This window comes from Acomys russatus, chromosome 10 (assembly GCF_903995435.1).
Source record: "Acomys russatus chromosome 10, mAcoRus1.1, whole genome shotgun sequence".
Classification (NCBI taxonomy): Eukaryota; Metazoa; Chordata; class Mammalia; order Rodentia; family Muridae; genus Acomys; species Acomys russatus.
The window spans coordinates 39,143,651-39,162,258 of record NC_067146.1 but is presented as its reverse complement, the minus strand read 5'-3'; the positions used below and the strand labels follow the sequence as shown (position 1 = coordinate 39,162,258).

At 36.2% G+C, this 18,608-nt stretch overlaps 1 protein-coding gene and 1 pseudogene across 1 annotated transcript in view; one reads left to right on the top strand and one right to left on the bottom strand.

Annotated features, from left to right (window-relative positions):
- Znf804b (zinc finger protein 804B) overlaps positions 1 to 18,608 on the top strand; it is a 488,372-nt gene that overhangs the window by 410,153 nt on the left and 59,611 nt on the right. The gene's annotated exons all lie outside the window — the stretch shown is intronic.
- Positions 12,911 to 13,440, bottom strand: LOC127194793 (60S ribosomal protein L29-like; annotated as a pseudogene).

The following is an 18,608-nucleotide window of genomic DNA, read 5'->3' as shown; positions in this document are numbered from 1 at the left end:
TCCTGAGTTCTTGGATTAAAGGTGTGAGCCCAGCAACGCCCAGCAATGTTCAAGAATTTTTAAGAGTGCATTGGTTAGTCATTGTTATCCTGAAATCAGCCACAATAAACAATAAAATCTCAAGCGTCTCCTCTTTTATTTTGGTATCTTAAAGAGACAGTGCACTATCATAAAATTACCTACATTCTTAGAATGAAAAAAAAAAAAAACAGGTTTGGTTTTTAATTTGTCTATGCTCCTAATCTGTCTCTGTCATTAACATTGCAAGCAGAAGTCAACTGAGGATTCTAATAGGCTCTATGACTCTAAAACTGAGCGTCACAGACACACATACCAATAAGTCAATGAGTATTTGTAGTGTAATTAATATGTTATTAGTTCTTAGAGATTTCGTATAGTGTGTTTTTTATCATATCCAATTCCCTTCTCCAGCTTCTTCCAGATACAAACATCATATCCTCTTTTTCTTTTAGCCCATTGATTTCAATTTCTGCTTCTCATATAATCTAGATATGTAGGCTTATGCAGAAACATGGTCTATGTTCAAGGGAATACACTATGTGCAAAATAAGTTTCATTAATTTAGCAGTTATTCATTGTCAACAGTTCTTCAGGTAGAGATGAGATTTTATGCTCACTTCCTCTCCATGTCAGGATTTTATCTGACTTGATCTTGCACAGATCTTGTGCATAAAGTTATAACAGGTGTGAGTTCACGTATTCAATAGAAGACACTGTTGCCTCTTGTTCTTATACTTTTTCCACACACTTTTCTGCCTATTCCACTTAGGGCTGAGAATTTCTCAAGCTTTTATTTTATGCACCTTGACCAGTTCTGTGTCTCTGTGTTAATCTCCATCTACTACAAATGCAAGCTTTTATGATGAGAACTGAAATACACACTAATCTACAGCTATAATGAGACAGTGTAAGGAACCAGTGTAATACTGTTGTCTATTTAATAGAATAATTACAGTAGATTCTCATTCTCTATTATTTATCTTACTACAGATTCACAGAGCCAATATCAGTGCCAGTCATGATTTTCATCTTTAAATGTGAGCCTTAAATCCTTCAGATAATATCTGGTTCCTCCCAGATATTGTAACACTGGACTTGTCTATTCAGGCTAGTCATTATTGAAGCTTTCAGAGTTCACACCTGGATAAAACTGTGATCATTTTATCTTTGGGTAGCATGGATAGTTCCCTTCAGTGTTATAAAAGCTAGGCCATTGAGATGAAACTTCCAGGTCACTACCAGATTGAGTTCTGTATGTTTTATGATACCAGTGTTTAGTGCCTTCCATGATATGACAAATTTTGGAGATTAACCCATAGCATTGGGTATAGTCTGCAATATTTACAGGTCTATGGAACTTCACTGGCTAACAACTACAAAAATAGGTAACTCATTTCTGGAATTGGGCATTTGGTTGTTGTTATTGTTTCTTTTTGAAATTCTAATTTAATTACAATATTTGTTCCTTCCTTCTCCTCTCTCCAAACCTTTCTTGTACTCTTCTCTGCTCTTTTTCAAATTGATGGCCTCTTTTTCATTAATTCTTATTGCATGTATCTATGTATTTACATATATAGATATATTCTTAAATATAATTTGTTAAATCCATACAATGTTACTTGTATGTCTTCCAGGATGACCATTGGGAACTAGACAACCAATTGGTATGATATCCCTGTGAAAGACCATCTCTTCGGCTTACAGATTTATTTAGTTTCCTGTAGTTTCTTATGTAGGGCTAAAGCCTTATAAGCATTTCTCCATAAGTTTGGCATATCCACTGGTGTCATCTTTGCTCAGCTTATGTTTGAGCAGTCATGTTGGTGATAGTCTTTGGATGTAGCTTCTGCTATTGGTAGGATACACAATCTCACAGCAATCTCTACTATGTTGTGGTTCTTACAGCTTTTCTACCCCATCTTCCACAATATTCCTTCAGTAATTAATGTGTAAGTAGTTGTAACCATTGGGACTGTGAACCATAACTCTGTTATGGCTTTCTATAGTTGTCTCAGTCTATTCCAAAGAGATTTTTTTAATATTTTTTATTAATTTATTCATATTAAATCTCGATTGTTAGCCCTATCCCTGTTTCCTCCCATTCTTCCCTCCCTCCCATTTCTCCCCTTCTCCCCTCCCCTATGTCCGTGACCGAGAGAGACCTCCTCCCCCTATATATGCTCTCAGAATATCAAGTCTCTTCTTGGTAACTAGCTATCCTTCCTCTGAGTGCCACCAGGTCTCCGCATCTGGGGGACATGGTCAGAAAAGGGGCACCAGAGTTCGTGTGAGAGTCAGATCTCACTCTGCACTCAATGGTGGATAGTATCATGTTTGTCGGTTAGGTCTTAGTAGGGGTTCGAAGCTTACTGCCTATATTCTCCTTGGCTGGTGCCTTAGTTTGAGGAGGACCCCAGGATCCAGATCGGCCTGTCATAAAGTTCTTCTTATAGGTTTCCAGGACCCTGTGGGTCCTACTATTTCCTCTTTCTTCCATGCTACTCTTGCCCAAAGTCTCAATCGGATATCCTCTCCTCTGACCCACTTTCTTGGTAAGTAAATATTTTCATGGTACGTATCCCTTGGACTAGTGTTTTGATATGTGAGTATATACCATTTGTCTCTTTTTGCTTCTGGGTGAACTCACTCATTATGATAATTTCTAATTCAATCCATTTGTCCACAAATTTTGGGAATTCCTCGTTTTTAATAGCTGAGTAGTATTCCATCATGTAAATATACCACAGTTTCTTAGTCCATTCTTCTACTGAGGGACACTTAGGCTGTTTCCATGTTCTGGCTATTATGTATAGAGCAGCTATGAACATGGTTGAGCATATGTCCCTGTTGTGTGGTAGGGCATTTTCTGGGTATATTCCAAGGAGTGGGATAGCTGGGTCTTGAGGAAGCCCTATTCCCATACTCCAAAGAGATTTTTTGATGAGGGGGCTGAATATTATTCTTATCTGTGCATATGAGGACACATGTTTATACATATTTCTTAGAAATTAGATATAACTAGACTTTTTATTTGTTTACCTAGTAAGTATCTAATAGAGACATTGTTGACACATAATAGGGTAACTGATATTTTACCTATTTTATATGTATATATTACCTACTAGGAAGTTTCAGCAGTAACAAGTGTCCATATGACTTTTGAAAGGTATTTAATATTTTTTATTTCTCCTCATATTCCATGCTTGACTCTGCCTTCCCACCTGCAATTTTAATTTAAATGTTCATTTTATTATTCCTTTATTTATGTACATGAATTAGTTCTCTATCTTCTCTCTCTAAAGACTCACTTTATGGTTCTTTGGTAACTTCTTGACCCATGTCACTACTCCAAATGAAGCATACATATCTGAGGAGTAAAAGATAGTAGCTACAATTAAGAAAAGAAAGTAACATCTATATTTATGTGTCTGGCTTACCTAGTGTAGAATGATTTTTTTCCAGCTCCATATATTTACCTGTGAATATAAAAAATTTTTATTAACATATGCATATTATTATATTTTGTAAAAAAACAACATTTTTACTAATTCTCTATCAGTTGATGAGCATCTGGGATCTTTCCTATTTTGCTATTGTGAATATAACAGCAATAAATATGAATAATTATCTTATAGTAGGATAAAGCGTTCTTTAGACATATACTCAGGAGAGATACAGCTGGATGACATGGTAGAACTGTTTTCAGCTTTTTAAAAAAAGACTTTTTCTTTTTATGTACATGAGTATTTTTATCTGAATGCACATAAGTGTACCACATGCATACAGAGCCATCAGAAGCCAGAAAAGGGCACCAAATCATTTGGAACTGTAGTTACAGATATTTGAATCACCATGTGGGTACAGAAAACTAAATCTGCTCCTCCGCAAGAGTATCAAATGATCTTAAGCTCAGAGCAGTCTCTCTATCTATTTCCCTATTTCTAACTTTTCTGAGGAATACTCTTGCTGATCCCCATAGTTGTTGCACTAGTCTACACTCTACTAATAGTAACTTAGCATTTTATTTCCGCTACAATCATGCCTCAATTTGTCTCTATTTATTTACTCTTTGGCATGTTGATACCCACACTGCTGAAACCACATGACTTTTTTTAAGAGGCCAAAAATACATATTGAGGTAAAAAGCATTTTCAACAAATGATTTTGGTCAAACTAGGTAGGTACATGTAGAACAATGAAAATAAATTTTAAAATAAATTTAATATCATATTATTTATTTAATTTTTGAAAATTATATTTCTTTTCTTACATAACCATTTATATTATTACACATAAGTAAAATAATCTACACAAACAAAATTAACCACAAAATAATCAGGAATTATATAAATGTTACATTCATATTGTTTTTGGCTATTTGTATTTGGCAGCCTTGAAGAACACAACTTTCCTAACTTGGTGAGTCTGAAATTCTGAATGTAAATCAATATCTCTCATATTTCATCTCTATCAACCTAAAACATTTATCTAGACCTAAAAATATATGAACCCCTAAACAGCTAAGCTTAATTGTAAGACTAAACTATTGGTCTTCAACACCATCAGAGTCTTGAGAAGGAATAAAACTTATTTACTTGAGTACACAGAAGTGCAAGTTATCAGCTTCTGAAATGAAAAAATGACAGAGGCAGTTTGCTGCCTGAACAGTCACCCAAACCTCTATAATGCTGGATCACCATCTTTAGCCTTCTGGCCCAATAACTCTGACTGACATATCTGTGAGGCAGGAACTATTGAGGACTTGCTTACCCTGTCTTGGCAGATTTTGGGTGTCGACTCTGCCTGCATCAAAGCTTGCCCATTTTTAGACAGAATTCCATCTGTGGCAGAAATGAGGACATTTTGCACAGTGGCTGGTTTACCGCCTATGAAGCCATCTCCATAAGGAGGTATTTTGATGCTCATCATCTTCATTAGTAGGCTGCGTATTGCCAGGAGTTAACATGGGTTGTTGTCAAGAATCTTTAAAGTAAAAACACCTTTAATCTATTCTGTATGTCTCTGAGGTTTTTGGAGACCTTATCTAATAATTTTACCTTATATCTATAGGATCATATCTATCCGTTACCCCTAGGATGTATAGTCTTGTGATACAAATAGACAAATAATTGACATAATCCCAATTTGATCAACTAACCGTTAGCTTGTACTCTTTAAAAATCCTAAACAGCCCGCAATAGCACTTTCAAAGTATTGGAAGTAAACCTTCTATTATAGTTGAGTTCGATGGGTACAATAATGCATGTTAGAGCAAAAGTGAATTATTATCTCTCACCCTGAACAAAGTTCAACTCCAAATGGATCAAGGACCTAAGCATAAGACAGGATACGCTGAATATGTTAGAGAAGAAAGAAGGGAAAATGCTTGAACTCCTCAGCACAGGAAGGGACTGTCTGAACCAGACCCTGATAGAATGCGTATTACGATCCACATAAAAAAGGGACCTATTGAGAATAAAATGTTCCTGTAGCAGCAATGCACACCATAATTAAAGTGAAGGGGCAACCAAAAGCTGGAAGAACATCATCTATTGCTCCCCTGATAGAGAGTCAGAATCTATAGCATATAAAAATCTCAGAAAACTAGATATAAGAAAACAAACAACCCAATTAAAAATGTGCATTAAACTAAAGAGTTCTCAAAAGATGAAATGCAAACAGTATAAAAATATTCTAAAATTGTTCAACATCCAAAGGCATTGGGGCAGTGAAAACTAAAACTACTTTGATATTTTAATAAGTTTATTAAATATGAATGGGTGAATAAATGAGTGAATTTTGAGGGTTAGCCATTTCACTCTCCTGCATCAGTGTATCCATTCCTCACTGATTAATCATAGCTCTAAAAGATTATGGGGAACAACAAAAACTCCAACATGACTTTAAATATAATTATTATATAAAAGCTGTAATTAGCATACATTTTATACTCTATGAAAATATTGGAGTGTGCATTAATGCTGATATTATATGTGTCATCTAAAAAATTTAGACAACCTTATGAGGAATTGTTAGTCTCAAGGATTTTTAAGCAATCACATGATCTCATCCTGATTAAAATTACAAAAAAAAAAATAAGTCTAAATATTTGTAAAAGGTAGGCATGAAAAGGATTAAGCTGGTTCTGCAGTCAGATGTGTATTTTAGTGTACTTGGAATGTGTAAAAGTATCTTCTATTCACCAGATGTAATTGCTGTCTTAGACGCTTACTGCCTCCATCTGTTAACCTAAACCTTGCCTGGAAGCTTCTAGCTGATATATGATTTAATAGAGGCCTAGAATGTTTTCAGCTTTTGAGACCTTCTACTGAGTATGCTCACATTTTCTAGCTCTTTCTAAACTCTGGCTGTCTGGTTAAACTAAGTTGCTCTGGCCCAACTCCCCTTCAGTCTGACTGATTCAAACTGGATTCACTCAGATTCTGAGTGAGTTGTTCTGCTTGGCCTCAAACTAACTCTAGCAATCTCTTCTAATCTTTTGCTGCCATGTCTATTTTCACCTATGGCTAGTTTGTTCTCTCTACAACCTGTCTCTGTAAAACTGTCTTGGAAAAATGGCCTCCTCCACCAACTCAACTGCGCTGCACTGCCTCTCAATTGGCCCCCATCTCACTGTTGGAACTCAACTGGACTGTCTTTGCCTGGACTCTTAAATTGTCCCTCTTTCCTGCCTCTTCTCATGAGTTGAGTGTATCTTATCTCTGATTAATTTGGTCAGCTCTTTCTGTGATTTGCCATTTTGTCTGCTTCTCAATTAGACATCACTCTCAAACATGGGTTCTTCATTCTACAAACTAAGTTTACCTTTATTGTTTGGGATTAGAGATATGTACTAAAGGCGTGCATGTATTTCAGCCAGAGTAGCCATGCTGCTGGATTAAAATTCCTACACAGGAGTGATAGGAATGACAATACAGAATGAGAAGATGATTTATTTCAGAGACTTCCAGGAGCTTATAAAATGGGTGCAGATGTTTTACATCAAGAGGAGCCAATGAAATACAAATTTATAGAGATTTAAAACATAATCTAGGAAGAATGAAAAGTTCCTGGTGCTACTCAATATTGATGAGAGGGGGAAACTGCATATGAGCATAGTATTTCAATATTGATTCTACTTTTAGTTATTTCTGAAATATTTTAAAGCATGAATTTACTTAAGAAGCCTTCCCTTTGGCATGTGTTTTAAGAAAAAAATAGATGAGTTGCAAAATTTGATGTACACAACTATTTAGAACACAAATTCATTGCAAGGAATGTAAACAGTAAAAAGAGAATGACTAAATTATGTTTCATAAAATAATGTACAAGAGACTAAGTTGGTGTAATGTCTATATTTTCTGTGAACCTTGCCTGTCAGAGAAACTGCAGGTCCTTATTGTGTTCATTTCTTCTTTATCTTGCTTCTTATTTTATATTTATTTAACTTTTGTACATACTCAGGAATGTGATCTTTGCAAATGTCTGAAATAAACTAAAAAAAAAAAAAAAAGAAAAAAGAAGAAGAAGCTTCACTGACATTCTCATCATTGTCAGCTAATCAAAGTGTATGTGAGAAAAGGGAAAATTAAGATAAACAATAAAATATTAGCTATTAAGTGATTCTAGATGTTAAAAATAAAAAGAAACGATGTGTGTAGGGAGTGATTTTTTAAAATTAGCGAGGTGTTTAATCGAATAACTTAATTAAAAGGCAATGATTTTAAGCCAAATATACTAAAAATAAGGTGCCTCAACCTTATTTTTTTATAACCTTAAGAACAATGAAAATGAGACAGTTTGTCAGCTAGGTCAGCAGGCTATAAACCAGCAATTGTGGGCATTATTGGGGTGACATTTGAATGGAGACAGAAGCCTGTGTTCATTACCATAACTCTAGCTCAGCTGACCTGAAACTCACTATGTAGACTAATTAGCTTTTAGCCCATAACAACCCTTTCACTTCAGTCTCCCAAATGGTTTGATTATAGGCATGTTAATTGATTTTGCAGTTTCTGATCACTCAATTAACTGTTATGTCTGTTAGGTTCCTGGCTTTATGTATTGCTCTTTGGAAGTAACCATTAAAATCCACATCCTTCAGATTAATAAACAAAACAAATAAACAAACAAACAAACAAAACATAACAAAACAATGATAGTCAAAGGCCTAAGGAAATGTCTCTATCCATGTAGCCCTGACACTAGGAGAAAGTATTTCAGGACACTGAAGGTCAAATGCAAATACTGAGATGCTAGTGTTCTTATGTATTTGTTGTTAAGAGTTGTTTATGTTTCATTGGAGCTTCTAGAGTTAATATGTTACATTGTATGTTTTTCTTACCACTTTCATTATCGCTGTCTTTCACTACAACATTCTGAGAGATTTTTTTTTCATAGAGTGGGGGTTAAGGTTTTATTTATGATTTATACAGCAGATACCTTCCTCAACTATTTTGTATTGCATGATTATTAAGTGTTAATTATAATTTAAACAAGCAATGATTGACCTAACAATACGTAATCATTCATAGACTTCCAAGTGACACTATCTGTGAATATTCTTAGAAGCCATGAAACATAGTTGTTTGGAGTCTTGCCACTAGAAAAAAATTCACTTATTATCAGGCTTATTCATTTTGGTACCAGACATATTATTTTATTTGGTTTTAGAACTCATTTAGAGGGTCAATAACTTAGTGAGCAAAAGGACTTGTCACACCCAACTGATGACCCCAGCTCAATTCTGGAACCACATTGGAAAGGAGAAACAACTCTAAAAGTAACATTTTTTTCTTTCTTTTTTAAAAATTAATCAAACATTTTTATTTTTACATATACATTTATATTATTACACACATATACAATAAACTACCTACAGCAAGAAGAACCATGACACAATCAGAAATTATATAAATGTTAAATTCTTAATGTTTTGGCTATTTGTATTTGACAGCCTTATTTGCCTGATTTAATTGTTATCTTAGAGGCTTTCTGCCTCTGTCTGCTAACCTAGACCTAGCACTGGAAGCTTCTGGCCATTGTACAATTTTATTTAGGCCTTTGTTTTCAGCCTCTAAGACTTATTTTAAATAACTTTGCCTTTTCTAGCTCTTTCCACAATCTGGCTTGCTGGTTCCACTCAGCTGTTCTTGCTCAAATTCCTTTGTAGGCTGACTGATTCAATGTGGTTTTTCTCAGCTTCTGAGTAGATTGCTCTGCTTGGCAATAAACTAACTCTAGCAATCTTTTGTAATCTTCTAGCTTCTTCTCTGTATCAATCTGTTTTCTCATAAGCCTAGCTTGTTCTTCCTTCAACCTGTCTCTGTAAAACTCTTCCAGTAAAAACTGCCTCTGAATTCCACAAACTGAAGTGCCACAAACTCAAACCCACTACACTGCCTCTCAGCTCACTGCTCAGCCAAACTCCTCCCTAAACAGAACTCAGAGATCTGCATGGTTCTATCTCCTAGGTGCTGTGATTAAAGGCATGTACCACCCTGCCTGGACCTAAATTTTTCTTTCCCTGAAACATGCTCTGTATCAGGCTGGCCTTGAACTCAGAGATCCACTTGTATCTGTCTCCTGAGATTAAAAATGGGTTTCTATTTCAGCTGGATGACACAGACATGGAAGGTCTTTTGATGCGATCTCTTGAGAGAGGAGCAGTGTTCCGAATTAAAATTCCTGTACATCAGCTCCTACCCTTCTCTGACTTCTACATTATGTGAGTGTGTGTGTGTGTGTGTGTGTGTGTGTGTGTGTGTATGCATGCGCACGCACATGCACAGAAACACACTTGTCCAAACACATACTCACAAACAATAATAAATGAAAACATGGCTTAGCCATAGGATATAGCATAAATCCCCAAGACTAGCTCTTGCCTGGTTCGGTATCTCCATAGAGAAATACCATCTTTTATGGCAGAGTAGACTAGAGGACCTACAAGCCCAGTAGCTTTTATGTAGACTGCAGTCAATTCTCCCATTTTCTGTCTCAGTTTCCACTATTTTAGGTCTAAGTTCTTAGAAAGAAAGAAAGAAAGAAAGAAAGAAAGAAAGAAAGAAAGAAAGAAAGAAGTAAAAATAAAGAAAAGGGAGATCGCAGGATCAACATCAGTTTTTCAATATAGTTGTCTGCTCTGCTTTTTCTTTTATATTTATAGTTCTCTCCAATTCTCCAACCACTTCTCTCTTTATGGGTCTTCTTTCCTCATTCTAGTTAGACCAACACATTTTTGTTTCTAAGTACATAGGGCCAATACTAGCTTCCCAAGAGAATTATAGTGATGATTATATAAAAATTTGCATTAAGTTCTCTTAGGCAGTCTCTAGAATAATTTCTCAATAGACCTGAGAGGGCATCTTTCAGATGCTGCAATTTCCACTGAAAGCTTGAGGGCCATTAACATAGAATATTGTTTGAAGAATTCTTTCATTAAATCGGTAACTAAATTGAAGGCTGTATTAGCTCTAAAGTGGTGTATGAATAAATTTTGAATAAATGAATTCTTTTCTCATTTACTTTAATCTTAGACCTAAATAAACAGCAAAAGCAAATGACTTTCTGTTGATTTTGCAACCCTTGTGCCATAACATCTGCTTGGTACTTTCTTATTACCTTCTGAACACAAATTAAGGTCTTTATTTTGAGCTTTTCAGTAGATCTCTACAAGTAATTGCCGCTTCACCACATGTATTTTTTTTTTAAATCTGTGGATTCATGACTTTCCAGATGAAATGGAATCAGTGTTTGAATGACAGGCTATTCCAAACTCTCATAAGAAGAAATAAATAATCCAAAAAGGCTTCTTCTATTTAATATTTTAACTCAATAATCAATGGATTGCAAAATGGAGAGATCTCAATAGGGAAAAATAATAACACATCATATATATACACAAATGACTTCTTTCAAACAACAAAACAAACAAAAGAACATGTCAACTCTTCACAGTTCCTTTCAGAAAATAGATAGCATGGAAATGCTTCCGTGTTGATTCAATGAGGCAGCATCACTTCAACAGCAAGAGACAGAAATAGTTTAAGCAGAGATGACTAAACTTGGTATCTGGATTTGTGAAGTATGTGAAAAAGAAAAAGTCCACAGAATATTAGCTAATATAATCTAGCAATATGGAAAAAGAGTATTTATTATATAATGACCTTCTAAATGTCCTATGGTAGGTTAAAATTTAAAAACGGAGGAAATGTAATCTTTCAGGTCAGCAAAAAGAAAAACCCATGTGTTTATTGCAGTAGATGTAGGGTACACACTCGACAAATCCGAGCACTGTTGGTGTAATTCAACTGTAAGAAATTAGCATGGCTGAGGTCTTGGGTTTTATTGTCATAAAAATGTATGGAATTTGCCAATGAAGAACTAAAACTGTCAGCCCTAACAGATTCTTTAATTGCCAATTGAAAAAAAATTGATCTTATTAGTAATTAGACAAGGTTTCATGAAGCATGTTTTCATGCATTAATAGTCACTTTCTCATGCACGGTCAATGATCAAATAAAAAATTATGACCATAATACCATTTATTTTAACCTTCTGAGAATAACATTGATAAAATATAACAATCTATATAAAGAGGCTATGGAAGGAAAACATATGAACATTGGTGAAGTAAATCAAAATTGAGTTAAATAAGAGAAATTATGTAGCATAACTTGGTGTACAAATTCAGTGCCATCAAAATAAAAAGAAAATCTTATGGCAAGATGACTTTGTGCTAATGCTCCTTGCCTCTAAGCTTAACAACATGAGGTCACTCCCCAGAACTCACATGGATGAGAGAACCAGAGATAGCAATTTACTCTCTGACCTCCAAAGGTACACTGTGATGTGCACACACATGTGAAAACACACATACACACACACACACACACACACACACACACACACACACACAACCTCCCAGTGACCTAGATCAACTCCCTTTTCATCTCCTCTTCAGAAAAAAACAGGCCTCTGTGAAACAGCAGCCAAAGAGGACAAAACAAGATGCAATAAGACAAGGCAAAACCCTTCCTACGGAGGCTGAACAAGGCAATCCAATAGGAGGAAAAGAGTCTCAAGAGCATCAAGAGTCAGGACAAATGCTGCTCTGACTGTTAGGAGTCCCACAAGAACACCAAGCTAAGAGCCATAGCACACACAGAGGACCTGGTGCAGACCCATGCAGACCTGGACTTGCCACCCCAGTCTCTGTGAGTCCTGCTTAGTTGATTGGGTAGCTCATGTTCTCCTGGCATCTTCCATCTTCTCTAACTCCTACAGTCTTTCCTTCCCCTCTTTCTCAGCATTCCCATATTTCCAAAGGGAGGGACCAAATGGAGACCTCCAACTTAGACTCCATCTTGGCATAATGACTGGCTCTGGCCTCTGCACCTGCTTCAATATATTGAACTTGAGGTCCATGCAATAGAGAAAGCCCAAGATCTATACACCTTGTTTGGCCAGGAACTGGAACTGGAAAGCCTCAAACCAAAGATGAGTGGGGAAAAAAATCAATGATTTGATTTGTAATGATATTCTGCTATATTTGTCATACTTGTATAAGCTTTTATAATGAATCATACCATGTTTATAAATAGTGATAGCCTCCTGGTTTTCTCCTACAGATCATTTTATTTGTACTTTCAAGTATCCTACTGCTAAGAGTAGAGGCTTTATTTATATTTTTAACAGTATAGATTTAACTTTTTAATTATAAAAGTGTCTTTTCTTCTTTCTTCTTTCTTTCTTTCTTTCTTTTTCTTCACAGAGCCTGCCTCTGGTTTATTTGTAAAAACAGCACAGGACAATGGTTATCTGTAAATAGTGTGTAGGTAGGTGTGTCACACCAGTCCATCTGTCTTTACATTGGCAGAAACCTTTTCTATGTGTCTTTCCCAGGGGCCTAGGCACCTTTGGGAGCATGAGATGGGGCTGATGCCTGGGCCTTAGCTGGAGGTGCTGCCTCTGCCTTGGTTTGCACGTTGGGCTTTGGTTGGCAAAGCCTATGACCCTTGGCCATGTAGCTTTGAATCTTCTTCCCAAGCTTGGGGTGAGCAATGAAAGCAAGCCAGCTGAGTTTGCAGCTGATGCCCTTTAGCATCTTGGGCTTAACAGCCTTAGGCTTCACAAGGGCCTTAATGACCTCTGCACATGCACAAATTGCCTTTGCATTGCTTGCCTGCATTTTCTCCAGGCCTTTCTTGTTGTGCTTCTTGGCAAAGCACATGTTCCTCAGGATCTTGGGGTCAACCCCCTTAAGAGCTGTGTATCTTTGTGACTGAGATTTCTTGATGCCATTTCTGAGCCATTTGCAGGACTGGTTGTGTGTGCTGTAGTTCTTGGACTTGGCCATGTCTACACAGTAACCTGTGGCTCCTGCAGTACCTGGGACTAGAAGAGAAGGATCAGAATGTCTTGATGTACATGAAATTTTATGTATTGGCAGCATATCCCGGCAGTTTAGAAATTTTATTTAAAATATTCAGTTTCATTGACACAAGTTCATCAAATAACTTGAATGTTTAATGATTTACAAGCATACTTTCACATACAAAATGATATCTAAGCCCCCAAAGCAAACCTTATTGACCATAAGTAAGGGTTAAATAATAATTTCCTAATTGTAATACTGACACAAGTGTTTTCCAGACAATATCATAAAAATCACCCTACTGAAATTATCACTTTTGTGAGCAGGAAATTGATGTCTGCAAATGTACAGTGTTTTTCTGAAATCATCTCTTCTGTTGGTGGAGACAGGACAGAGTCCATATCTGTGGTCTAAGTATTTACTTCAATTCTATCCAGTTGTGAGTTAATTCTGAAATCATTTTAGAGGTGTTGTGTCTATCAGGATCCTTCATGGCTCTCTAGGCTTTTACTGTGGCTGTTCTTATAAATCCCACAGTGAGGTGAAAATTTTCCACTTCCCACTGCTTTTCCCCTGCATGTAGTTTTGTTGCAGGCATATTTCTTACAGCTGCTTTTAAGAGAAAATCATTATATAGTTGGCAGAGCTTTCTTCCTAAAGAGCTTCTGCTTTTTGTGATTTAGGATGGAGTCCTCTCATCATTCATCTGTTTGATTTGTATTTGATGTCTCCCTTTACTTATGTTCTTCATTTAGGGTTTGCCCTGTCTCAGGCAAGTTTCCTCTGCTTTAAACTTCTTTCTATTTTCCTATTTATCCTCACTTGCACTCTACCTTCCCTGAGTATTAAAGTAGACTAAGTTCTTTACCCTTGGGCCAGAGCATAATTTCTTGTTGAGCACCTGACACTTTGCTATTTCATTGTATTCTATAATTCCTTCCCTTGCTATCCTTTAAAAGTCAGTCCTTTCTTGTAGTACAGTGTTTGGATTATTTTTTAAAGAAAATGCCTGTCTTTCCTCATTTCAATTCATTCCTGCTTATGTTTTATATTTCATTTGGCTTTTGGTGGGTAGTTCAGATTCTACAGCATCAACAGCGGACACTTTTCTTCTATATGTCAGTATGAATACTTTTGAATCTGCGTCAATTGTTTTTTGTTTTTTTGTTTTTGTTTTTGTTTTGTTTTGTTTTTTTGAGGAGGAGGTGATGTTTATTTTTCTTCTTTAGCCCATAGGCAATTATTGCACCATAATTAACAAGACATTGGGCACTGAATGTGACTAACTATATCTTCCAAGATGTACAGGATGTCTTTACTGAGTATAAACCCCCAAATCCTTTTTATTTTAGAAAGAATAGTTGAAGGTATAGATTCCATCCTATTCACCACTTGATGAAACTTCAAACGCTCAGAAAGTCTTGTTTAATAATGTACCCTGTGTTGACCTTCTTCCAGCTTCTGTGTTTGCACACCTATTCTCTTCAAGTGTTTTCTGCCTGTCTCAAACACAGTACTAGCTCTTGAGTCCTACAATATGATGTGTGTGTGTGTGTGTGTGTGTGTGTGTGTGTGTGTGGGTGTGCGCACGCATGTGTGTGCAACTGCAACTTCAGTATCATTTTAGTTATACCTCCTGCACTTATCACACAGTAAATCCTATTAGTTTTGTAATAAAGAAGCAAAGTTACAAACTCTATGTAAAATACCCTTGAACATTACTATACCTAGTTAAAGTTATTATTATTATTTTATTAACATTTTTATTTTTTTATTAATTTATTCTTGTTACATCTCAATGTTTATCCCATCCCTTGTATCCTCCCATTCCTCCTCCCCCCCCATTTTCCCATTATTCCCCTCCCCTATGACTGTTCCTGAGGGGGATTACCTCCCCCTGTATATGCTCATAGGGTATCAAGTCTCTTCTTGGCAACCTGCTGTCCTTCCTCTGAGTGCCACCAGGTCTCCTCCTCCAGGGGACATGGTCAAATGTGAGGCACCAGAGTATGTGAGAAAGTCATACCCCACTCTCCACTCAACTGTGGAGAATATTCTGATATTTTTTCTTTTCTTTTCTTTCTTTCTTTCTTTCTTCCTTTCTTCCTTCCTTCCTTCCTTTCTTTCTTTCTTTTTTTCTTTATAGAAACATGGTTTCTCTGTGTAACAGTCTTGGCTGTCCTAGAACTCTCTTTTTAGGCTAGGCTGTCCTTAAACTCACAGAGATCTGCCGTCCTCTGACTCCTGAATGTTGGAAGTAAAGGTATGTTGACCACATCTGGCTTAATATTAGTTTTAAACTGCAACATACTCTTTTCTGGGAGCAATTTTGTTTCTTTTATATTACAATGTGATTAGCTTCATCACACCCTGTAAGAAAGTTCATGTCAGTAGCCACAGAGTGTAGACACAATCGAACCATTATATCTTAAATGTTTATAAACTTTTTTGACATTGATGCCTAAAATTTCATCACAAGCTACACTCTTTCACATTTTAAGAAATATAACATTGTTTCCTCGCTGCTTTATTTTACCTACTATGAACACCACAGGAAAGGAAATTCCCTCATCCATGGAGATATGATATGCTGTCATCTTTATGTCAAGTTCTCTTGTGCCTATTTTCTACTTGCCCTATGAAAAGTCTATTAAATATCTCTTACAAAGTTTTTAGTGTTGTCCAACCTTTCCTATCAACTGCTGTTGCTTCCTATTAGACCACATAATCTGTTCAAATAACTTTATCATGTTAGAAAATTGAAAACACTGACTTATTTATTATCACAATTCCAGAATTAGAGAAAATTTAGCTCATACAAACATTCAAGTATTAAGTGAATTCATTAAGTTTATAATTATCTGGACTGGTGATATAGTTCAGTGCTTAACAGTACATGAGGCTCTCATAGAAGATGGGTCTTAGGGTAGCAGCACCCACATGACATTTCACACCCATTCAAGACTTCAGGTTCAGGGAATCCTGTTAAAGTTATTTTCATAAACCTGTGTTTGTTTCTCTTTGTTTCTCTCTTAACACAACTATCACACAAATAATTGAGACTCTTATGTTTGTTCAATAATAAGCTTTGTAGCACAAGAACTGAGCAGTTATTGCAATAATCTTAACTCTCTAAGCTAATTTGGCTTCCTCCCAGCACACATCCCAGTGATACTTGGACTTTGTAACTTTCGTGCTCCAGCTCCACTGTCCTTATGTTTCCTGCACCTTTGACCACAGAGACTGAATCCACTGTCTGCATCCCCTGCTGAGCGCCTCTTTCCTCTTCTAGCTCCTCCCCTACCTGGCAGAAAATTCAGCCCTATTATTTCCCCTGCTCCACAATTGACTGTAAGCTGCTTTATAGACATAAGAGAGGACAATTGGGGAGCAGTGCTTATTCAACATTAAGACAAGAGATTCTCAGAACAAGACTTGCAGCCAGATATGGGGCATACAGAAATCAGCATTTGAATTAAACAATAACATTATGCCTACAGGACCCAGCACCATTTTCTGGCTTCTGTGAATATCAGGCATGTATAAAGTGTGCATAAATACATAAAGTCAAAACAATAATACAAAAATAAAAATAAATAGACCTTTAAAATATTATTATTGTTGAAAGGAGTAGGGTATTGTTAGATTCCAAATTGTTTTAATTAAGTGTGTATGGTTATGGAATATCTTTTATCATATTGCCCCAAATTATTACAGTTGACGCTGGGCCTCCTTGTTGATCATTTTTCCTTTTAAGGTATTATGTAATTATTCATATTTTAATTTTTTTAGTGTGTTGCCAATGTTAAACTTACTTATGGTCCATTTGATGATTTTTGAATTATGATAAAAAGATGTCAATAGGTTATTTATGACCCACTAAAACTTAAAAACTTCAGTCTCATGGATTGAGCTAGAAATGATCATAATGAGTGAGTTAACCCAGAAGCAGAAAGACTCAAATGGTATATACTCACTTATATCTGCATACTAGTCCAAGGGGCATGTCCCACGAAAGCCTTCACTTACCAGGAAACTGGGACAGAGGGGAGGACATCCTATTGGGACTCTAGATGAGAGAAGCATGGGAGAATAGCAAAGTAGAAGGATCCAGAGGGTCCTAGAAACCTACAAGTAGAACATTATGATAGGCAGATTTGGGCTCAGGGGTCTCACCCAAACTAAGTCACCAGCCAAGGACAATACAGGCGGTAAACTTTAAACCCCTACCCAGATCTAGCCAATGGGCAGAACATTTTCCACAATTGAGTGGAGAGTGGGGTATGACTTTCACATGAACACTAGTGCCTCATATTTGACCATGTCCCCTGGAGGGGGAGACCTGGTGGCACTCAGAGGAATGATAGCAGGTTACCAAGAAGAGACTTGATACCCTATGAGCATATACAGGGGGAGGAAATCCCCCTCAGGAACAGTCATAGGGGAGGGAAACAAGGGGAAAATGGGAGGGAAGGAAGAATTGGAGGATACAAGGGATGGGATAACCATTGAGATGTAACAAGAATAAATTAATAAAAAATTTAAAAAAAATTCAGTCTCATAAGAATGTAAAACCTCCAAATAATGAAGTGTTTGAATTTGAGTTAAATTCTGCTTAAGTAAAAGCAAGTCAAATGTAAAAAGCAAAGTAATTGTCAAAACATGCAGTATATCCAAAAGCAAATGCAACAAATTAATTGCACCAAACCAGTTCATGCAATGATGTTTGTAGCAATCTCTCCCTTACCTAATAAGATATTGATATTCCAAATGTTAAGAATCAGAACTTACTAGTGCAGCAAAAAGCTTAATAATGTTCTTTGCTTATCTCATTAAGTAACTGCACTTTCACTGTAGTGCAGAAGCAAAATTGAAATGATCAAATGCCACTCACACAGGCTGCTCGTTGCTTTTGTCTTTCAGCAAGGAAATCTGGTTTAAATGTCATGTCAGGTAATGCAGTTCTTTATTTTATGCATACACAATTGTGAAGGCTGCTGAGATTTATTCATAAACATGATACCTGACACATGAAAACATTAATCATTGCAAGAAAATAAAATAAATAAGCAGTTTCAACATTTTGAAACTGTTCGGCTCAATAAGTTCATTTGAATCATTAGTATTAAAAATCAGAAAGAGCAGTGGTTCCTTTAAATTTACTGGCTAGATAAACTAAGTTTGCCATTAATTACTGTATACAGAGGAA